At 47.6% G+C, this 23,760-nt stretch overlaps 1 protein-coding gene across 2 annotated transcripts in view; it reads right to left on the bottom strand.

The window, feature by feature from the left end:
* Nucleotides 1-16,164, bottom strand: part of FGF12 (fibroblast growth factor 12) — a 248,594-nt gene extending 232,430 nt beyond the window's left edge. Inside the window, exon 1 of one of the 2 annotated variants that reach the window (XM_074591105.1) lies at nucleotides 16,104-16,164. The gene's annotated coding sequence lies outside the window, so the exon portion shown is untranslated. Of the gene's footprint in view, nucleotides 1-134; nucleotides 283-16,103 lie in introns of those variants that run through there. The other variant, XM_074591104.1, reaches the window with a different exon arrangement.
* Between the last annotated feature and the right edge of the window lie 7,596 nt (nucleotides 16,165-23,760).

The raw sequence follows: 23,760 nt of genomic DNA, 5'->3' as shown, positions 1-23,760 counted from the left end.
CAACCACCGCGCGGGGGGAGGAAAAGCGTGAGCCGCCGAGCCGCCCCCCTTTAGCCCCCCCGAGCCCCCCGTGCCCAGCCCCGCGGCCGGGGTCGGGAGCGGAGCGCAGCGCGGCCGCGGGGGGAGCGCGTTACCTGCGCGCCGGCGGGAGCTGTCCCTGGCCGAGCGGTGCTGCGGGGGCGAGTGGCTCCGCGGCCCGCCGCGCTGCCTGGCGCCGCCCGCATGCGCGCCCCGCCCGCGCCCCGCCTCCGCGGCCCGCACCGCGGCAGCGCCGGGCCCCCGGGATGCGCGGGGGAGGAGCGGCGGCTCGGCCGGGGTGTCCCCCCGGCCCCGCTGCCCGGGGAGCGCTGGGTTACACAAGGCGGGCGCAAACCCCCGCTGGTTTATGGTGAGAGTCCCGCTGGGCACGGAAATCACCTCCCGGGCACACGGAGGTGGCATCCGCGCAGCACAACGCAGAACACATCCCGGCTGCTGCATAGGCACCGGCTGGTTTCTGCAGGTGATGTGTGTGTGTGTGTGTGATGCACGTCACACATGGTCAGAGGCAAACCCCCAGGCCACAGCACTCAAATTCAGAGGGGTTCGTCCACTCGCCATAGCCTCCCGCTACCATATAAACCAGACTGAGGCCACAACACCTGCCAACACGGAGTGGATCTCCTAGAAGATGCCCACTCTCGGGTTCAGGCCTTCCCTGGATGTGTTGTTTCAAGATTAATTATGCTGATTCATAAAACATCCAGCTCACGGCTAGTTCGGGCTTTTCTGCTTTTGCATCCAGCCACCGGACTTGGTCCCTCTTTGGCTGCTTCATAAAATAAGCAGTCCCCTAAATGAGAAGTTGATAAAACATTCATACCAGAAACAAGTCACTTCAGAGAACACAGATTGAGCTCCTTAAGTTTGCCCCTGTAAGGAAGTTTCTCCACAGTGGAATTATTCCTGCGGCTCTGAAGTTTTTCTATGATTTTCAACTTTGGTACGATGGGGATGTAAACCCCAGTTCTGTGCTTTTTATGATTTGTGTTCCTGAAAAAGCAGCTCAAGGCATCCACTGTGCTGGGAGCTGCACATGTAGAGGATAGATGGCTCCAGCACTACATAAGTTTCTGAATACCAGAACAATAATTCCTCTCTCCTACTGCTTCTTTATGCATCCTGGTGTTCATATTCACCTTCTCACCTGAAACCCAGTACCGGCAAACCAGTTGGTGGTTACATAGGGTTTCTCATGCTCCTCATCCAAGCTGCTGTACCCCATCCTGCAGACACCGCCTACAGGCTTCCCCAGCCCAAAGCACAACCCTGAATTTGGTTATGAAAGTGAGCATTGTGCACATGATCCCACCTTACTACATGGTCCAGGCAGTTCTGTACAACACCTGCTCCAATCCCAGCTACCATCCCACAAGGTGGCAGGGCACGTAAGTTGGAGATGGCACACTAGTACCCCTGAAAATCAACTAGAAACAGCCCAGCAGGGTGAAGATCCACCATATAAAATTCACATGTTAATTGGCTCCTACCCATTTATTAAGTCCTACATTATTGTGAAGAATAACATTAGTTTTATTTTATTTCAGGATTGAATATTCAGGTATTATAGGTGAGCTTTGAGTCAAAACGCACTATAAAGAGCTGACAAAGCAGACAGAGTTTATGACAAATAGAATGTTGAGTTAAACTTCTATGTTTCTTCAGTTTTTCTCATCAAATGGTGGGATCCTATTTCCCATTGTTACAGTTTTACCCACCATCAGCGCCCGACTGACCAGACTAGACTTCCAGGTCAACCTGTGTGCTTTTTCTGAAAGACCGAATGAAACAATAACTCTTTTCAAGGTCTATTAGTCCTTATTAATGTTCCAAAATGCAGTCAAAATATACATCAGAGTGCTCAATAACTCCTCAGCCAGTTCTTTTTAAAAACACTTGGACTCAAGTTATCAGCTCCCACAGATTAAAACCAGGCAAACTCTCAGAGGCCATTGAAGTTCCTGGCATCCAATTTCATGAACAATTTTCAGCAGGAAGAACTGAGGGCAAAGAAACACCCTGACTTTTAAGGTATGGCCAGGCTATTTACCAAGAACATAATCTGAGGCACCATTCCTCATATCAGGCACTGGACCAAGGAACCAAGAGACTCCTTTCAAAGCTGTGCACTCCTTGGAAAGCAAAGAGCCATCAATAATTCAGCTTCACGGGAAAAGGTGGGGAACAGTTCCCAGCTGGAGGCATAGGCTGAGCCCCACCCACTGCCACAGGAATACACAAAGTTTCCCAAACACAGGAAATACATTTTTCCAAAGTCCCAAAAGAGACAGCCATAACATGCTCCCCATTAGCAAAGGCAGGTTGCTTTCTTCCAGGGTTTGTTTTCTTTGTGGAGGTCCTCTCCATGGAGAGGGACATGAATTAGGACTTCAGAGGGCTCACCCTTGGGGAGCAAGGCAAACTTGTTAATTTTTGTTTTGCTTTTGAGCTCTGAAGCTTTTCTTCCTTTGAGGTAACAGCAGGCAAGAAAATAGTTCAAACAAAACACGAACCCACCAATCCGCGTATTCATTTTCAATCACAGTTTATGTCTTTCTGGGTCACATTCAGGATATCATGATTTCCCTCCCAGATCATGAAACACGCTTAAGACACATGTTCTTAAAATAAAAGGCCAGCATTAAGAAAGAAGCCCCTCCCTACGCAGAACAGATGAAGCCCCTTCAAGGATTCTCTCCTCAATATAAAGAAGCAAATTCAAGGGAACGAATCCAGTGGATGTTTTCCCTCCCTTAGCATTTACAGGTCACCTTTCAAACACCTTATCAGTAGAAAGGAATATAATACTGCCTGTGCTCTACTCTAGATTTTAATTGTGCATCCTGCATGAAAGTATCAAGCAAGCCGGACCAGCTTGAGTTAGATCACTGTTTCTCCTACAGACCCTCAGGAAAGTCAGACCTGTGTCTACTGTGGCTTTGCAAGTAACAACCAGCAAATGAAGATACACACATTTATGGCATCTCAGTAATGCATCAAGGCGTTCTCCAAACCACAGTAAGACAAAGCACTGCAGCACTCTGGAGACGCAGATGTGCTGAGCCTGGACTCTTTCCCGTCCACACCTCTTGAGACAAAGTGGAAGGAGAGCTTCTGAAGCACCATCCTCCTGTACTAAGTCCACAGGGTTGCCAGCGGTGCTTCCCTCGCTTCTCAGATGTTTGCTTTGCATGTTGAAGCCTTTGGAGTAAGCTGGAATCATGGTACAAATAAGGAAGTGGCTCAGTCCAAGCACAAACCACCCCTTGCAGACCCTCTTCACAAGGCTTCAGTGTGGCCTTGGCTCCCATCATAGCAAGGGGATCATCATTTGGCAGAGGCAGAGTTATTCACCCTTGGTGTTAGTCCTGAGTTGTTTCCATGAGGCTACCAACACAGGGCTTCTTCAAGGCTGCCTGCACCATTGTTTTATCAGCAGGGTTCTTGCCCAGCATGCGCTACTGGAGACATGCACAAGACCAGCTTGCTTTAAGAACAGTCCCAGTGCTACCCCCTCTCCCCAGAGGGAGCAGGACAAGGTGTATGGAAGTAAGTCTTCTACTTGGCAGAGAAGAACTAAGCCTGGACAGACGAGAGGGGACACAGCAAGGACTCAGCTTGGCTGCTCTCACATGGTGGTCCGGACAAAGAAGTATTACACAGGCCTCCAGCCCCTGAGGAACCTCCTGCTTCCCCCCATTGATAGGGGATGCTGGGCAGAGCCTGCTGGAATCAGTGCTGCCTGTCCTCCTCCCACATCCAGCCTCTGGAAGCAGCTGGCTCAGGAGCAACCCCAAGCACAGACATGAAAGAGGCAAGTGGCCATTTCAGCATCGCCGCAGACAGTAAGCCCACGTGATGATCATACATGGTCTCCCAGCTGCTGCTGCTCCTGCCCATCTGCTACCCTGGCACAGTGCCTCCTTCTCTAGAGGGAACCTCCATTCACAAGGGCAGAAGCACCAGCCAGCCTGCAAGGTCATGCATGTAGCCATGCACACGCTGCCATGTCCACATGGGGCACTTCTGCATGAGGCTGGATGTGCCAGGAGGGAGCAATTCCACCAGTGGTGGGATTTCACCTGCTCAGTGCCGGTTCCTGATGATGACCATCCAAAACAGCAAACCCAGGCAGAGTCACTATTTCAAGGGCCAGGAAACATAACTTCTGTACCAAGCTCTACGCAAACCTGGCCACAAGGCAGCTTCAATTCTTCACTGTGATTTCCAGGGAGCGTGAATCCAGGTGCCTGTTCCCAAACTGCCCAGAAGCCAACTTTAGTGCCCAGATGAGAAGAATTCCTGGCTAGAGACAGAACTGCCCTCACCGCAGGTCACACAAAGGCACTTGTCTTGCCCACAGCTTAAAGACAGCATTCCTTAAAGACAAACAGTTCAATCAAAAAGGAGCTGCACTGAGTTCTGACCAAGGATGAGGAATAACTACTAAAAGTGATGTTTGGCATGGGTCTAACCTTGAAACCAGTGCACCCCTTGAAACCATCTGCACTGGGGAGCAAGACTCAGCCAAGTGCTTCTGGAAGTCCTTTTTTGGACTCCAAAGCATCTATTCCTGCAGACCAATGTGCATCATTAGCTAACCGCCATCATTAGCCAGCAGAACGTATTCCTTTAGGACAGGAAAAAAAAAAACCTCAACACAGCTCTGTACCACATCAGGCTCAGAAGATGTTCACGTGCCATGAACTGTGCTCAGATAAGCACAAACCAAAGCAGCAGGTTCCAAGAAAGTAGGCCATGACACAGCAGCAGCAGGAAGGACCTCTAACACTACTACAAAAGGAAGGAATGCAGTGGGGGAAAGAGGGAGTAAACAGAGACTAGAAGTTTTTAATAATATGAGTAGCGTAAAATACAAAGAACATTCTGCAAGCTGTAGTGATCACCTTGAGGGATGATGTACACAGCTTCTGTTTATGAACAAGAGAAATAATAACTGTGACATCATCAGTTGATGTCACTTCCTTACATCATCCAAGTAGTTGCTAGAAGCATATCTTAAGTGCATTAGGAGCTGGTGTGGGGAATAAAGACCAAAACAAGCCATGACCTTTGAGTAAGCAGTCTGTTTAATTACATACAATTATTGATCAACAGTTGGGATTAATCAGCCAGCATTATATTAATAAAGGAAAAAGCACTAACAAAGTCACAGAAGTACCAAAACAAGGGAGTAGTTTTACACTTACTTGCAACTAAATCATCAAAAATTACTATGGAAGAAAAACGTGAGGGAAGGTAACCATCCTTGGACTGACTCAGAGGAAGGTCCTTCTGAGCACCAGCACTGGGCTGGCAAAGTACCATCAGCTTCCTTCTGCCACTATTCTTCATGGACTTTCATGCACACCCATTAACATTAACAAGAGTCTTGCTATTGACTCTAATGGTAGTTGGATCTGACCCAGACACAGCTCAATCCCAAGTTCTAGTTTGCTGTGAGGTACCAAGCACCCTGAGCTCCTCAAAGTCCAGGAAAGCTAGAGGCTGTACTCAGTCCTCGCAGCAAAACACATTATGTTCTCAGGGCTAGCACTCAGCCCCTCTGAGCCCCACCACAGACTTCTAGTTACTCAGTTTAGCAAATAACGTTATCACCTCCTCCACCAAGTGGGACCAGGGAAGGTGTCTGAAGTCAGGTTGTTATATCATTATAAAAGGTTAAGGCTTCCATGTGAAAAGAGAAAATATGAAAATAAGCTGGAGCTGCTTAAGCACTAGCCCATTTTTGACTTGATTAAAAAAAGGTAATTACACACATTCAGAATGCTTTACACAAGAAAAAACACTTTACAGGGCAGAGGCAGGAAGGAGCTTCCTGCTGGCAGCTCAGCCCTCCTAAGAGCCAGGTGCTCAAATGCTTACAGAGAACGGACTATTTATCTTAAAGTCCTATTTGCCTACGCCTGTTTCCTATAATAAAAACCCATTAGCTCATCACTGCTCTACAGCCATCAGGGCTGAGTACCTTTCTTATTCTTTATCTGCTATTACAAGAAGTCACAACAGACTGACCTCTGCCGAGGCCCATATCCCAGGAGGCAATTTCTTTGCCTGATTCCTACCATGCAAGAGACATTTCTACATCACTGAACTCTGCCCTCAGAACCCACAGTCCTGTGAGATGCCCATTAAGGTGCCTATCCAGTACCATCTGACACCCATCAAAATCCTAAGCATATGCCAGACCGCTCCAGTGTCCCTGAGGAAGGGGACAGGCAGTGGCTTGGGCAGAGAGTCATCTCCTATCCAGCTCCAACATTTTTTTTCCATTTGCCTACGTGTACTCTGTTCATTTTAATTATATGTTTTCCAGAACATCAGAAAATAACAAATGCAATAACACCTGCAGAGCCAAAACTATTAGCATCAGTGTATTCACAGTGCAGTTTTCCCATGCCTCAGGGAATTGGATCTGTGATAATTCAAGCTGAAACTCAGAGTTTGGCCAAATACAAGAGGCAGACAAGTGCTGCTTGATACCAGCACAACTGACAGATATTCGACTGGACCAGTTCAATGCTTGAATTCCTCTTGGCAGATGTCATGAAAAACATTGAGAACTGAGCGAAATCCAAATAAAAGTGGGATACATAATAGAAAACAAAGGGAGGAAGAGTAAAGAAAGAAGAGCAACAGAGTGCAATCCTAACTGAACTAGCTCACACTCAGCTGCAAAGGTGGGAAAACCAACCCTTACTTGAAGTTATTTATCTCCACATTCAATGGTTACAGCAGGCAGTGTCACAAACCTTAGGCACTTGAACAGCCATGGTAAACGCAAAAAAACCCAAAACATTCCCATACTTAAATTGAAGTACAGACTCATGCATTTTGCTGGGAGAAATTGAGGGGAACAAACTCTCTCAGTTCTCCCACAAAATACCAATCCACATGAACAGACAGCATCCATAGAGCACCTTCATCCCTGACATGAAAGGCTGCAAACTAAGGAGGCAGCTCTTCACGCTTGTAGGAGAAACTCAGTCCCTGAAGTGAATATTGTAAGTTCTAGCTTGCCTGGGTGAAGCCTGACCCCTAAAGCCATTTTAACCCACACCAGCTTCCAGCAGCTCTGTAGTACAAAGGTATGATGTTGGTTTCTGCTCCAGTGTCTTAAGTGGGATATAAACTATGTGGTGGGAATACTAATCCTTGTGGCAACCTAGACTGAGCTGCAAGGACACCACTTCCCTTGGAGGCAGAGGAGTCTGGCACTGATAGGAAAGCACCACTCAGGCCCAGAGTAAGAGTGATGGCTGCAGTTTAGAGCTCAGGGAATCCTAGATTCCAGCCAGCTCAGTGTCCAGAAATGGACTTGACCTGCCACCTGTCCCCAGATCTGTCGGACACTAGGCACAGGCAGTCTTCAATGGCTTATTTAATAAGCCTGCCAAGACACTGCCTGCCTCTGCTCTTTTCTGGTGAGGTTTTGCTTATAGAAAAGCTTGGCTGGTTTGTTTGCTTAGCTCATATACATAAATAACAATTTCTTTAAGCCTTGCGTTCCTCAGTTGGAGGGATCTCATTGTATCCATCCCAGAATTTTGGGCTGCAACCAATCCAAACAGTATGAAAATCAGCATGCCTGACCATGAAAGGATGAACACCATTTGGAGGCTCTTGCTTGCTCCCCACTTGCCAGCTGTGGCCACAGCACAGCCAAGAGGTGCTGGGGAGTTCAGCTGCATCACTCGCTGCACAACCAAGTCACACACTTTTAACCGAAGACTTGCAAAGCATGACTGCTTAGAAGGAGGTCAGCTCTATCTGGTGAATAAGTGGAGTAGACATAACAACTGACGGTATTTTGTAAACATTGCAGTGGCATCTTCCAGATGACAGTTAAAGATAAACATAGAAAACAGTGGAGATTCAAGGAAGAATATGGGATTACACTCAATATAGCCAGCAAGTTCACCTCTGCTCTTGTTGCAGACCTTTCAGCAAAGTCTGAAGCAAGATTTTGAGATCATGGGCAACATTTGTAACCTACTGCTAGTTAGGCATTCAGGTGTACTGCAGAAAGAGTAGCACTTTGACTTGGAAGAACCATATGTTCTTGTACAGATTCTTCCTTCATTCTACACAGCCCAACACATATTAAGCATAAAAGGGTGGTTGTCCCATCATGGAGAGCCGTTCAGGTTGGGTTTCAGAGGTCTTTTCAAGAACAAAGTCCAGAAAGCACTCACCACCTAAATGGGGTCAGAAAGACTCATGTTTCTCTGCCCATATTCCAGCCTTACCCTTGAAGATCCTGCTGTGACCCAGAAGCCCTGGAAGAGCAGAGCTTTTTAGCTGTGTCAGTGCTACAGACATTGCCATGCAGACCAGAGCTGGCCATGACAGCCATCTAAGAAGATGTGTCAAGGAGCACAGTCCTGCTACTACCCACCCCAGCCATGCCCAAAGCTGGTCTCCATGGGCTTCAGAAGGGTCAGACTGGAATTATCATTGCCCTTCCCCTTCAAAGCCCTTTCCTAGGATCTCATTTTATACTGCATATAAGATTAGTCTTTCCTCCCCTGCATTTCTAGAACCTTTTTCTTAGCTGACTGATGAAGCAAAGAGGTGTTTCTGTTTCTTAGCCAAAGTAGTTATCTTTCAAAACTAAACGCTAGAACCAAGCAGCACTAAGAGGACATTCCTCTCTTGTCAGAGAAGCAGCTGTGCAGAGAATGAATGGTGGGAAGAAAGAGCCAACTCCTTGGGCAGTTTTACAGTATTTGCTGCAATAGTGGTTGGTTTTGCAGAAACACCAACTGCAAGAGATATTTTCCTGAGCTAGGGAAAAGACCAGTGTGGAAGCAACATTCCAGATAGAGAGGAGGAGCCCGAGATCACACCCATCTAGGTGGGAAAAACCGTCAGTAAGGGAAAAGATGCCAGGAAGGGTTTGTGTGGTACGGGGGAGGGAACCTTACACAGCAGTATGCATTAAAATATCTATGACCTGGCAATCCAGTGGCACATCCAAGGCAAGTGGCATGCACGTTGAGGACCTGATGGCAATGTCCATTGCCACTGGAAAAGCAGGAATGCATTGGAGGGGAGGAGCTCTGCTCTAGATCGAGCAGATAGCTGGATCTGCACAGAAATCTTCAGGACACACCTGTCTCCTATTCTCCGGCTGAGAAGAGGTGACAAAGCATCCACAAAGGCAATTTACTGCTTGGATGAAATCAGTCAAACAGCATGTAAAGGGAGGAGAGAAAGGGCCCAAGGATGCAGTGATATGGGATCCAGCACAAATTTAGACTGGAAAAGGCCAAAGGGAAGAACAGCATCCTCCAAGTGACTTTGTGCAAAACAGTCTCGGGAGGGAAAGGAAGAGGAGAGGAGGACTGTCCCGGGTGATAAGAGTAAGGACATCAGGGGAAAGGACTGACTTTGATGAAGGCACTTTTCAAGTCAAGGTGCAGAGATAGGCTGCATTTAGAAAATCTCGTGGGGGCTTCCATAGCAAGCTTGTTTTGTAAGGAAGAGCTGCCAGAAGAGAGGGTGGACTGAAGGGAAAGAATAACAGCATGGATAGGAATAGATACAGAGAATCTTGGAGGTAGAAGAAGGTGCTTATGCTCACATCCAGGAGACAAGGATGAGAAAGGAGAGCATATCATCTCACATTTCTTTTTAAACTTCAAAGCAGTAGAAGAGATTTTGTTCAGAAAAAAAGAAATTAAGGCAGAGGAGGAAGGTTTGGACTGACTCAAGGTGGCAGGAAGCCAGTTGTGACTGAATCCCATGCCAGCAAGGAAGCTAGGGAACTAAAACTATTTAGTCAGCAAGGTGGCAAAACTGGAAGATTTCAGCACAATCAGCATGGCAATAGGGTTTGAGACCCTTCAATTCACAGGAGCAGAAAAATCCAAGGCTGGAGTCAACCATGACCAGGAATCAGCCAGCTCCACATTGCAGTGGGATGAGAAAGCAAGAGATTCAGGGTGACAGAAGATCAGCTGTAGCAACCATGACCAGGAATCAACCAGCTCCACATTGCAGTGGGATGAGAAAGCAAGAGATTCAGGATGACAGAAGATCAGCTGTAGCAACCAAGAGGACAGACAGCACAGAAACAAGAAGATACAATGTCAAGGCTGAGAGCAGCAGAAACACCAAGCGATGGGATGTGCAGCCAACGCAGAAGAAAAAAAAAGCCACTAGCAACAGCAAGTGGGAAAAGCAATGGGGTTGTTTTCCAGTGGGAAGATGTTTTCTTGCCAGCACCAAGAAAGCACCAACTGGCAAACAGCTCCAAAATAAAAGCATTTGCTGGAAACACTCACAGCTTGATCCTGAAACTTCCCCATGTCATGAAGAGCGAAGCAACAAAAGCGCATCCTCAGTGCAATGGTCAGGGTGCCACCTCTAAGGGCACAGCACCAGGCAGGAGCCATGTCAAACTGAAACACCCTAGGCCAGTGCGTGCAGACCCCTTCCCAAGGCAGCGCTCCAGTCTGTGAGCTCCAGCTAAGCCATCTCCCCCGTTCCCCAGCTGCAGCCCTCCTACACGCACAAAGCGTTGCGATTCTGGCATCTGCACACAGACACGAGCCACATTCGCCACACAGAGGAAAACTCTCAGCTCCCAGCCCAGCACCCAGGCTTGCCATTGCCACCTGCTATTCCTCCCCTTCCCGCAGCACCCATTCTCTCCCTTGGCTTTTTCATTCCTCCTTCCCCTGCTTTCAGCTTCTCCTCACTTCTGCTCACCCCTGCGCAGGATGAGCCTCTCCCCAGACACAGCAGAGCATTTGCTCTGTCTCACAGCTGCCCCAGGCATTCTCCGATGTCACAACCTAGGAGGGGAGTCATCACCTCAGCCTAAGCGCTCAGCCCCTTGGCAGTGACCGTTAAATGCCATCATTAAGGATCAGCAGCCTCCCGAGGCCACACGTGGTTGTGTATGAACCCCTGCCCTCTCCTGGCTGGAACAAGAAATGTCGAGCTGGGTTTTTTCCCCCCCTATCGCCTGCGCCGTACACAGCATGAGCACTTCTCCAGAGTTAATATTCATCCTCTAGGCTTATTTTAACAGTCTTTGCAAAGTTGCGGGTCTGCACAGGGTACATATTTTATGGCTCTAAGCATATTAGTGTTGCTCAAATGCCTTTCCAATAGATCACATATGCACTGTGGTTAAAGCCCTACATAAATTGTGACACTTGGCTGTGCATGGAGCTGCTCCAAGAGCACCCATTATCCTCTATAGCCTGTATTTTGTAGCATGCATCCCAAATCCTAAGGCACCACCCAGTCATCCTTGACTAAGACTCTGCTTGGCTACGAGGGTCAGGTTCATGTAGTACACTGAAAAAGTGGCCTTTTTATATTCCCATGTGCATATATTCAGGTGGGTCTCACGATAGGGTCTTAATTCATTTGAGGTTTGGGGAAGCTGGATAGATTGGATGCCAGTTTTTCTGTAGAACCTGATGCTCCAGGTGTCAGGCAATCTAAATCCCTGCCTTTTGGGCCAAACTCAATAACACAAACACAGCTCCCCTTTAGGCACGTCTACAAACACATGACCAAGCAGCTTCATTCCCAGTTCACACCGAGGGAGCCTTTGCCAGAGATGGGATCCGGACATTGTTTACTTTACCCAGCTTTCCCATAGAGGTAGGACTCCTTGCCTACTGCTACCTGACAGGCAGGTTAACATCATCTGTTCTTCTTACTGGACTGGGTCACTCTTTGCCATACCAGTTCGTTTAAATTGGCATTACATATCAGTCCCCTCACACATACACTTTGTGAGAACTCAAAGAAAGCAAATGCAGGAATCCATGTCACCCAAAGTCACTCAATACCTGACTTCTTACCTATGAACAGCGAGAAACAACAGGAGAGTCCAGTTGCAATGGCAGTGGCAACACAGCAGAAACTCACATGTGTATTTATTTAAATGCATTGCAGATATTGCCACAAACAAGGAGTTCCAAGTACTACAGATGCGCAAGGGGGCAATCGCCCATTATTTCTGCCTGATCCTGGCCTTGCAATCCCCATCCTGATTAAATTACTGAGGGCAGGATTAGCAGCAAGATAATCAGATGCAGTGTCTAATCTGGATAACCCAGCATTACTGGGCCTCACAACACAGGATTTCACTGACCACCCAGCCAGGGCATTCTGGACCTTTACATCTCATTTCTACCACTTAAAGGATTCAGACATCTAAGAGACTTGTGCACAGGAGAAGGCTAAGGAATATATTTGCAATTTCAGTCAAGTGCAATAGTTTAACTACTGTGGTTCTGAGAGCCCCCAGATCCAGCACAACCAGGATTTCAGAGCAATCAGTCACCTGAGCATCTCATTGTGTATTTAGAGGCTCCAGAATCTACACTTTTGTTTTTGTTTTTTTTTTTCCAATAACACCCCAAGATCAACCCATCTGTCAGGAGCAGCTTCATCTGTCTCAAAGCAATGGCATTGTCCAAATAGCTCTTTTTGGTCTGGATACCTCCCTTGACCCTCCCCTCCAAGCTTTCCATTTCCTTGTCCTTATCCTTGCCAAACATTCTATGCATTTGTAGATGGCCATGAGGCCTCCCAAGAGGGAGATCCTGAGGACACCCTTGGCAGGGACAAGATCTGGAAGTAAGGATTATTTTGCACTTGGAGGACTTCAATATCTCGACAAAAGAATCATCAAAATTTATTGCCTGTCACCTGCAAGTTAATTGCTCACCCCCACTTTTGCTTCCCCTCAGCTAAGACTTCCCTCCTCGTGTTTTTACAAGTTTGCCATTCTGGAACAGAAGGTAGGAGCTCAGTGATGCTCTGAAAAGGAGGTCCAGCTTTGGGCCATCTGAACCTTGGCGAGCTGCTGCATCGCACAGCAAGCAGGGTTTTGTTCAGCAACAAAACAGCCTGGGTAGGGCACAAAGACAGAAAACGCATCTGATCTTTCACCAAGTCCTCCATTGTTCCCAGTCAGCGTGAGAGGGTATTTTAAAATCTCTTCTGCAGACCTGCACAGCCTGAACTCCCGTTCCACTCCAAAAATGAATCACTTAGGCTTTCATCACCTTATCAAAGTCCCTAGTGGCCCCTTGCCTGCCCTCCCATGAAGAGTTTGATCTCCCTTTAGGAAGAGGATAAAGCTGTCCTTGAGCAGAGCTGCTTTTCAGCGAAGTATTGTGCTGTTTTTGTGAGAACACCAGACACCTCCAGGTGTCCCTCAAACATGTATCTATCAATAGTTGCAGCTCAGATTTTTTCCAAGCAGCTCACAGGAAATAGACTGTAGGCATCTGCCTTCTGTTTGAAGGGCACATTAGAAATGTGATTCAGGGAAGAGATGTCTAGATTACATTTCTGATGCTGGATAACTATGTGGGTCCAGCTTATCTCCAATTACAAGGGCAAACAGGGAGAAGAGGACTGGGGAGGTAGAAGTTGAGCTGAAAAGAAATGGAAACATCGCTGGCTGCCATCAGTTCATACTTGCTGCCAAAAGCGAGGTTGTGCAATACTATCTTTCTGCCTTGTTAGAAATCTCAAAGGTAAAAGGGGGCTACCATTTCAAAAAAATGTCTGCCTGAAACATTCTTACTTCCCAGCAGAGATGACTTGTTACTCAAGATAACCAAATCCTTCAGCAATTATGAAAATCTACAAGAAATAGAGCATTACTGCTGTTTTAGCTTATTTCCGTATGGAAATCAACAGCCCTCATTCACTAAGCATCAGGGATGGGAAACAGGAGCAGCAGCTGGCTGGAGTGAGACGCTGAGAAGTGAGCCATTCATATTTATAGCAAGACTGTTCATCGTGCATTTATACACATCACTTAAAAGCACATGAAAGTTTTCAGATTCATCCAGAGGTTGGAATCTAGAAAAGATAAACTCCCATTCTCCCACCTGTAATGGAAACCAGCACATAAGAGAAATGCCCATAGGGAAGATTAAAGTCAGCAAAAAATGACTAGAGGCAGCTGCTAGAGCCTCATAGGAGGGAGGGTACAAGAGAAAGAAGATGGTGGGTTTTCTTTTCACACTGTATCATTAAAACTCTGAAACTGAACTCCAGCTTCTGCCCATTTCCACTGATGTGCTAATCAGGTTATGCAGAGAGCAATGAAAATGCAATTACCACCTGGGGCTTAAAGACCTACCTGAAATTCTTACTTGAGGACCAACAGAAGCAGCCTCTCCAGCACTTGGCAGATTTACTTCCCTGGGGTTTTGTTTGCATTTTTAACAAGTCACATACCCATCGTAAAGCTCTCCCTTGGGCCCACACCCTCAAGACAGCTCACATAAAGGCTTCACTAAAAAAAAAAAATAATCAGGCAGCAACTGCTCTCATCTCCACATCTAGGGTCAGCAGAGATGGATAGTATAATCGTACCCCTTAGCTATGCTCGTGGGCGAGCAGAGCTGTAACAACATAAAAATGGGATAGAAAGCGTGGTCCAAACAATACTCCTCCTCAAGAGCGGGACAATGCTTTTCCAGGCTATATTTCTTGCTTTAGAAGAGTAGAGAAATGGGGTGAGGTGGTGTATAGGAATTAAAACCTTTAAAACACAGTAGAGTCAAAATTGGTCTGCGGTGATGCACTGGAGAACACATTGTTGCAGATTTCTGCTTTTAACAAGCTGGAAACTTTGTGGAGGCAACAAGGACTTTGAGAAGAGAGCCCGGGCGGCTCATGCATTAGCATTACAAAAGCACAGCTGTGTTCTGCTGGTGGCTCTCATACTGCTTGGGCCAGTGAAGTCTCTACTGCAAGCATTTCAGGCAGGGATAACCCAAAGTCAACACGCTGACAACACACTCCCTCCTCAGGTAAGGAGCCAACCAAGCTACTGGATTTGCTTATTCAAGAGAACTCAGTTGTCTCCCCAGCTGGGGCGACCTCCTAGCTTCCAGCAGGCACCCCTGCCAGGCTAACAGTGCTGCAGCCATGACAGCAGAAATAGGGCTCTTCACACACACCTGCACCCAAACTGCGTTCAGGTGAGCACCCCTTAAGACAGATGATACAAAGCACCTGGACAGCAAGGCTTTAGCAGGCCTACGCTCCCCCAACTCACAGTGTAAAGGATGCACTCTTCCTAGCAATTTGTCATATAAGCCAAGGAAGCATTTTGCCTTCCCTCCATGACACCTCACAAGGGTTTACAACCACTGATAAACACCTGCTGGTGTCCAGCTTACCAGTGATAACAGCAAACACAGCTGACTGCATGCCAGGATACATCCTTTCTTTACAATCTGACCAGTTATTTCCTCACAGATGAATGTGTGCAGACACTGTTGGCCAAGAGTGTTATCACCCAAGGAACCAACAGCTTCAGACAACCCGAGCCCAGCAGCATTTCCAACGCTCCTTGCCTTCAAGACCAAACACATCTCTCCTGCTCAGCTCCTCCCAAACCAAGCTTCCCCAGGTAGCATATCTGCAAGGCAGTCACACTAACAACTTCTCCTTGTTTTGTTACCTTGATCCTTTCCTGAGCAAAGAGCAGGCAGCAGGACACTTGCTGCTTCAAATGCCCATAACATTACCTCTGGCTCTCTAAGCACTCGAGCTCCTGGCATACACAAGCAAACCCTGGCTTTTCATCTCACTCAGCTCACAAGTTTGCTTGCAACAGCAATAAGGGTGAGAAAGGTGAGTACACACATCCTCAGCAGTACCAAATCATCGGCAAATGCCACAGTTGTTATGCTTCTCACACAATGTTGGAAACCTTCCCCATCTTCCTCTAACTTGTGCAGCAGGGAATCCACAGACAAGTCAAATAAAATTGGAGACATCGGGTCACCTTGTTTAACTCCATTCTGGATCCCAATAGGGTCCGACTGCTTATTCTTCAATAGCAAGAAGGGTGAGAAAGGTGAGCGCACACATCCTCTGAAATGAGGGATCACCTCTTCCACCATTTCACAGCTCAGGGTCTAGCCCCTCCTTGACCACAGGGTCTGCCCAAAGCTCCTCAGTGGGCCAGACCCAGGACACACAGCCCCTTCCTACTTTATGCATAGATTCACATTAGCCCCACATAAGGGCTCACTTACTTCTCAGTCCATCGCTGACCTTTCTCTGACTGTAGTCCCCATCCAGTCACCCCTCAGAGTACAGAGAGCCACCACCATGACCTTCCTAGTGGCCCCCATTCCTCCTTATAACCTTGCTGTGCCAAATGGCTGCTAATGAGCCTCCCCCTCACCTGGGCTGCTGAGCAGTCAATTAGCTGTGCCGGGGCCAGCTGGTGAGGATGAACCCTCCCAGACACAGATACAGCCAGGTGTACCACAAAGGTCAGGGTCACTGTGCAGAAAGAAATAAGAAAACTAAGTTCTTTTTCTCCTTCTCCTCTTCCACTTTTCTGTGTATTACGGAAGGGGAAGGAGGTCAGTACTGCTATGATGCTCGGTCGTCGCTGCAATTACTCCGGCTTGCAGATGGAGTGAGAAAGTGATCCCAGACCCTCAGGGCCTGCCTGTCATAACAGTGGTCTCCCTCCATGTATCAGCTCTGTACTCAGACCAAACAAATTGGCTTTTAACATGAGCAAATTCCATGTCCAGCCACTGGCAACCCTGAGGACAAGCAGCTCCTGTTAATGCGGTGCGAGCAGCGGGTGCTCAGCTACTTGGGCAGTCGGGTCCAGCTTCAGGCTGAGCATCTGGTTAGCGAATGACCATGTTGGAGAGGGCATGGGGGTGCCCAGGAGCTTCGCAGAAGGTTGTAACACCCCTGCACTAGTTCTGCTTGAGAGCCGAGTCAGGGACACCTGTGCCTGCTTTGGTCTGCATCAGGGTAGGAATCGGTGGGCACCAGGCAGGGGGGCAGAACCCAGCTAGCTGTGTCCTGATGTGCTTGGAGATAGCCCAGGATAGCCCACCTGCCCTCGCGTGTGTGAGCAACCCACACTTGTCCCAGAAAGAGAGGTGTTCTCTTCTTAATTTTGGCTGCTGTTACCCTCCCCAGTTTCAGCAACTGTTTTTATTTGTTTTGTTTTTTATTTCCTAAGATATGCAAACCACAAAAAAACCCAAACCAACCCACCAACAAGAAATATTGGGAATCATTTAGCAAACAGAGCAGTCAATCTTGTTTCTTTGCTCATTTGAGCAGGCTGCTCTCTGGTGAGTGGTACCGTTTGGGTAAGGAACGTTAGAGCTGCACTTAGCAGCTTCAGCCGCTGCATTTCCCACTATTGATTGCTGCCGTTCGAGCCCAGCTCTAATGCGTGTCAGCAGACATAAGCAAGGAGGCAGCGATCTCCCCTCTGGGAGCAATGATATATTATCACTCTCTTCAAATGAACCTGGAGAAGTACTACGTATATATTTAACAGAAATTCCTGCCTCTCACTGGCTGCAAAGGAATTTCAGTGGTTGCAGAAGTGCAAATCAACATAATCTCTCTGTGACTGGACTGAAAATCGGGTACTAAAAGTGAGTTATGCACACAAGAGATTATTTTACAAACACATTCATGACTTTGTGTTGCTGTGCTATCCCCCCACCCCTCCCTTCGTCTTCTGAATTCAGGCTGCCAAACGTGGACATTTGCTGAAGTACTGTGTGTAAAATTGAGAACAGCAGGTATCTTCCCCATCATTCACCCTGACCCTCAAAATAACGTTTTATCTTGCCAGAGGTGTGAAGGGATGAGGCCACAGGCAGACAGCACCAGGAGGTTATTTCCAGTAAGAACTGGGAGGGTGCAATACTGCTGTGAGACACCATTTAGCTTTCTAAGCAGAGTGGCTATTTCCAAACTGCTGAACGCTGTGCAGTTGAGAGATACCTGAGCTGGCTCTAAAAGAGCTCTTCCCAGAAGCAGGAGCTGCATGTGGTCTAATTAGCGGCACTGAAGGAACGAGCAAACCAGCCAGTGTGCAGCGCTGCCTCTCCTGTGAGTGCCGGGCTGGTCCCGCGCGGGGCTGAGCTGTGCAGGCACATCAGCTCTGCTTGCTGGATGTCACCATTAGAGACCTGGGGCTTATCTCCAAGCCAAGCACAGGGAAGGGGAGGCAAGATGCACCCCATCTCCCCACGGCTGGTGATGGCCCTTGGCTGGATTACAGCCAGGGCTCTTCGGGTTCGCAGAATGCCTTGCTGATGCACTTGTGGGAAGAGCTCAGCGGTAACTATTGAAAGAGAAATGGCATTTGGATCTGAAGGACCTTTTTGCAGCCAGGTCAGAGGAGTACATGCCGTTACATGTGGACCCAGCCAGCTGCTGGGGTGAGTTATTACATGACGATGGCATCATGTCACGTAAGAAGCATTTGAGGGACTGCGTCTGTGGCAGCAAGCACCTGTGATGCATGAGGGGCATGGCTCAGATGTCTAAATACCTTGTGGGTCCCTCAGACCTCAGACCTGGTTGCACAAACGGCCAAATTAACTCAGTTCTTCGTGATAAATAAATCCCACCCCCAGCCATAAACCACAGCGATTCATAAACCCCCAGCTTTCTGCAAAGATACGTTTAGTTCTTCAAGGCACATGCAGCTGTATAGCTGGGGTTACTCATGCCTCAAATAAAAGGTGAGCAGTTAACAGGATTTGGCCACTGGGACAGCTGGATTCCAAACAGACATGATCCCCCAGACCTACCAACTGCTCTGCTGGGCTGTACCCAGAGCCAATCGGGCAGGAAGGTGAGCTGTGGCTGTCCCCAACACCTCCAGCCCACACCTGAGACCTCTCCTGTGCATGCACAGGTGTGAAGGCACAGAGGGGCAGGAAAGGTAAACCAGGCAGCACCCTGGTCTACAAACACCATGAAGATCCCCTTGCGCATTGTATTGGAATTACTTAACTTGCCTCCTCATCTTTGCACTGTCACACTGTACTGTCTTCCTTGTATTTTTAGACAGAAGTATCAAGGACGGAAACATCTCCTGGAGATCTTCACTGCTTAGGAGAACTTCTAAGACATTAATACAGCAAGAAACTGGAAGACTAAAAGCTCAAGTGTCTGCAACCATGCAAACCATCACTGTGTCTGATGCTGGAGTGGTAGGACACAGGTTTGCATTTGCCTCCAAGACTGCATCTTTCCAAAGTTATCGGAGCTGCATAGCCAGAACAAATTCCCTTCCAGCCAGAGCACAATACAGTAAGGTTCCTTGTGAGCTGGCAGCTGGGCAGGAAATCCAAGTCTACCACAACATTAAAACTGATCATGTGAAGTTCTTCTTCACTCTCAGCCCTGCTCTGTTGAAGGACTGTGCGTGATGTACTGCTTTTTAGGTGGTCATCTTCTTTTTTTCACCATTTCTTTCTTAAGCTGTTACAGAGAAATGGCTTTCAAACTCAAGCACTGACTGTATTCAGTCACTTGCACAACGGCATATAGTAATGCAAGCACTAGTGCCGCTGTGCAGGTACAGCAGCACCAGCTGAAGAGCCCACCAGCCTGGGAGTCCTGACACTGCTCTCACAGCCGGCAGCCGCATTCCAGCCCTCCACACAGTCATGCTGCTGAGTTTCCACCTGCTCAATGAGCTGGAAAGTTAACAGGCTGGGGGATTTGCTCAGTTTTCTCCGTAGCTTACTTTTACTTGGGAGACCATGATTTCTGTGCGTGCCGGACCAGTATGCCCTGGCAGCCCTGTGTGTCAGAACAAGCCAGTGCCTCTGAATTATTTACTCCAACTCACATGAACTTGCATTTCTCTTCCTTTTTTCGCATAGTCACCATGATGCTTGCTGCTCCACAAGTAAACCGGAGAGACAGATGACACAGACAATGAGGTGCTCTAGGTGACTATAACAAAATATGAGAAGGCATTTATCCAGCTCCATTCAGCAGCATGTTATTTCATTTTAGTTTATTACTGTGTAGCAGAACACCTCTGGAGAGTTTATTTAAAGATGTTTTAGAGAGGGACATGGGGCAGGCTGGGTGCAATAGAGAAACAGACTGGAGGAACCAGCTGAGCAGTGTTTACTTTCCATACCTCCTGGTGGGCTGGGTTTCACATTCTACCTTCAGGGGGGTCTTGATGCTGAATAGAGCCACGCCCTGGGGAAAGAACGAGCGAGCAACTAGCTTTGTATTACTAATCTGGTAACATATGCCTTGGTGGATTTATCATCCTTACTCACAATGTGCTGGTGGAATTCAGAACTGTTTAGTTCAGTTTCTAGAGTTTCCTTTAACTGATGGGCTTGTGCTTTTTCTGGAGGCTTTCTGTAGCAACTTCCCACCATCATTCCCTCCATTTTCATTAGCAGGAGAGATGATGTTAGTGCACCCAGTTCAAGTATCCAGCAAGATACCATCTATATGTACTCACAGCAGTCCAGGGATTAAAGACACCACTTGGCAATCCCAGTTTTGTCACCAGTGGTTAACAAAATAATGTAATGAATATAGCTAGCACTGTGCACATCAACCAAGACTAGCCAGAACCATTGGCAAATAGAAAGAACCTCTGAGGGAAGCTGAATGAAGGTTGCAGCTTTGTGTTTTTTCTTGCTCCATCCCTTTTGCCTGTTACAGAGCATAGATAAGTGTGGGGATGAGGGTAGACCAGATACTCTTGGGGGCCTAAACATCAAAACCACCAGTATAGGCATTTTTGACTGCAGTGGTGGCTGAACTCCATGACTGAAATGGCTCTTCTGAGCTCTGTATCAATAATTAATAGTTGAGGAAGATTTGGAGGATCATCACAGGACAATCACAGGTGAATGTGCAGGTACTGGACACCATGGGAGGTAGAGGGAAAACATGTCCTTCACTGGTCCTTGTTCTTCACTGCCCCAACTATTCTGCATGAGTTCATATGGCTGCAAAGAAGGTGTAAGGCACAATGAAGGGCTTCACACACACTGAGCACTTCCCTAAGTGAGTAGGGAGGCACAGGAATTGCTGGGCTGGCTGCAGGCTTTCCCTGGAGAGCTGTCTTTGCCAGGAAATACCCAGTCTCTCTTTCTGAAAGCTCCACAAATGGTATATTGTCATAGAAGCTGCAACCAGCTGCTGCAGCTATGGTGGTGTTGCAGAGATTGGGGGTCAGAGTGAGGAGAGAATGTGTCCTCAACCACTCCAGCTTCCCCTCTGCCATCCCCTCCTTGCTGGGGGAGTCCTAAGACAGTCCTAGTTTCCCTCTCGTGTTGGGGCGGGAGGCAGAACCCCAGCACCTCTCAGGGATAGTGGCTGCAGTGTGACACTTACGAGCTCCTAGACACAAGGGTGCCTTTATGATAGCAACGGTCATGTCTTCTCCTGGTCACTATGCAAGTCATGCTGCTGGTGGGAAAGGGTAGACTTCGCAGTGGCCTCTCTGCAGGAAGGATTTTCTTCTCCGTGTTATTTCAGATCAGCCAAGTGGAGTTATCTCTTGATGTGCCAGTTGCGGGAAGCCGTCCCCTGGCCTGCTGTCATCTGCAGATGCAGACCCAGCCCGTTCCCTGCAAACACAACTAGCCAAAGTCTGCTCTGAGAGCACTGGCTTCAGGGAGGAGCAGCCTTGCCCTGCAAGGGATACCGAAGGCCAGGAAGGGGAGCTGGTGGGTTTGCACAGAAGCACCTTGTCCTTTATTCTCTGATCAGGTGAAGTCCTTAGAAGTGGCTGTTAACATACTATGTGCATAAGCCTTGGCCCACAGGAGGCAGGAGAAGGACACAAGGTCGATAGCCCCCATGATTGGATATTAGGAAAAATTTCTTCAACAAAAGGGTTGTCAAGCATTGGAACAGGCCAGGAAAGTGGCCTGCCCAGGGAAGTGGTTGAGTCCCCATCCCTGGAAGTACTTAAGAGACATGTACACGTGGCACTTAAGGACCTGGCTTAGTGGTGGACTTAGCAGTGTTAGATTTACAGTTGGACTCGATGATCTTAAGGGTCTTTTCCTACCTAAACAAGCCTATGATTCATGGAAAAAGGCCATTCCTTTCTTCACACAGTTCTGCTGCGAATTGGTTGAACAGATCATAAAACCCTCAACCTGTCCCACCAATGTCATGATAGGGCATAAAGCAATAGGGAGCCCTGGAGACAGAGCCATTAATGACTGAAGTCTTTAACATCCTAAGCCAAAGCTATGATTTGTATCCCCTGAAGTGGACAAAAGCAGCTCATCTCTCTCCACCTCCTAAAAAGAAAGTTATAACAAAGGAGTCAGAGGGGCTGAGACAATCAGGGAGAAAAGTGTCTCTTTGGGCTCAATGTCCACTGTGCACTAGAGCTTGCTTGACTTCAGAATCATGTATCATGTCTTCTCTGTCCCTAGCAAGACCTCAGTCATATCTTCCATGCTGGTATTCCTAACACACAAAAACTGAGAGGGAGAAACGGGGCCAAGTCCGTTTAAAGGGATCCTGATGCTCCCTAAATGTACCCACATCTCTCTGCTCAGCAAATCAGGCTGTCTGGAGCCTGAATGAGAGCGTGTTCCTCTACCACAGAAGGTCAGTAAGATAAAAATAACCCCCAAAAGCCTACATTCAGCTTGGAAGCACAGTGCTGAGCCAGGGACAAAGATAATAGGAAAACACAATAGTTTCTCAGAGCAGCCCTAAAATAATAATTATAAATGGGCAAAGGGGGAGGAGAAGGGATGGAGGGCTATTTTATCACTATTCTAAAAGCATTCAGAGGAAGTAAATTGGGCTCAGTTTGATAGACAGCTCTCAAAAGCCAAAATGTGCTAAATATAATGCTGAATTTCCCTAAATACAAAACATGTCAGCAAGAGTCCCTTGGCCAGCAACTTTTTAATATCTGTGCTTTTTTGCCCCCCCTCCCCTTGTTTAGCCTTTGCCCCATGATGGTTACTTGCCTTTCTGGAGAGCTTAATCAGGAGCTATTAGAGACAGCCACTCTCTAAGCTGTATAATGTTAAAAGTCCATTAGCTCACCCCAAGCAAGGCTGGCGGGAGGGAGATGATGTACTTGCTGAAGTTGAATGAGCTATTTGCATGCTGAATATTTCTAATCACTGAGCAATGCCAGGAGACTCGGAACATCATTGCCCTCAGCTGCCCAGCGACCTTTCCAACGCGCTCGCTTTAATGTGAAACAGAGCGGCAAAACGTATCCAGCACTGAACCTGCGAACAGGGACAGACGGATGTTTTGAAGCAATTTTAGGCACCAACTATGCACACCTTTAAAAAAAAAAAAAAAAAAAGACAGAGAGAGAAAGAAATAATCATTAGCAAAGTCTATCTTCCCCTTTCCCTCTGCCACATTCACTTGCATTATGCATGGATGCTTGTATTATGTATGGGTTAATAAAATATGACAGACGTCTGCTTATTTTCAGTCCGATCACAATCAGCTTGATCCAGCAGAGCACACAAACTTTTGTTTCAAGCACATTTTCAAGTGCCAATGGACTTTAACAGGATTTGGGCCCCATCCTGTGACCCTCCAGCCGCAGCCACCACCTCCTGAACCCTTTTGGTCCGATTACCCATCTGCCATGTGCATATTCATTCATCACCCTACATCAAGCAGATTGACGAGACACCTAAATAAACCTTCTTTACAGAAACATTTTCAGAGGCTGCAGCTGAGTGGAGCCAGGTCTAAGCACCAGTCACAGCCTCTAGAGACAAGAGCAATGTGACCTTCAGGAATCTCTGGCTTTCTGAGGCTTTTAGGTAGTCATTTTTCCCTGTATCCGCAGATTTAACAGAAAATTTAACCAACTGATTGGAGGCTGCTGGCTACTGGTGCATGCTTGGCAGCTTGGCAAAT

This window comes from Larus michahellis, chromosome 6 (assembly GCF_964199755.1).
Source record: "Larus michahellis chromosome 6, bLarMic1.1, whole genome shotgun sequence".
In the NCBI taxonomy this organism is placed as follows: Eukaryota; Metazoa; Chordata; class Aves; order Charadriiformes; family Laridae; genus Larus; species Larus michahellis.
The sequence above is the reverse complement of the archived record's forward strand: the minus strand, read 5'-3'. Positions and strand labels throughout refer to the sequence as shown.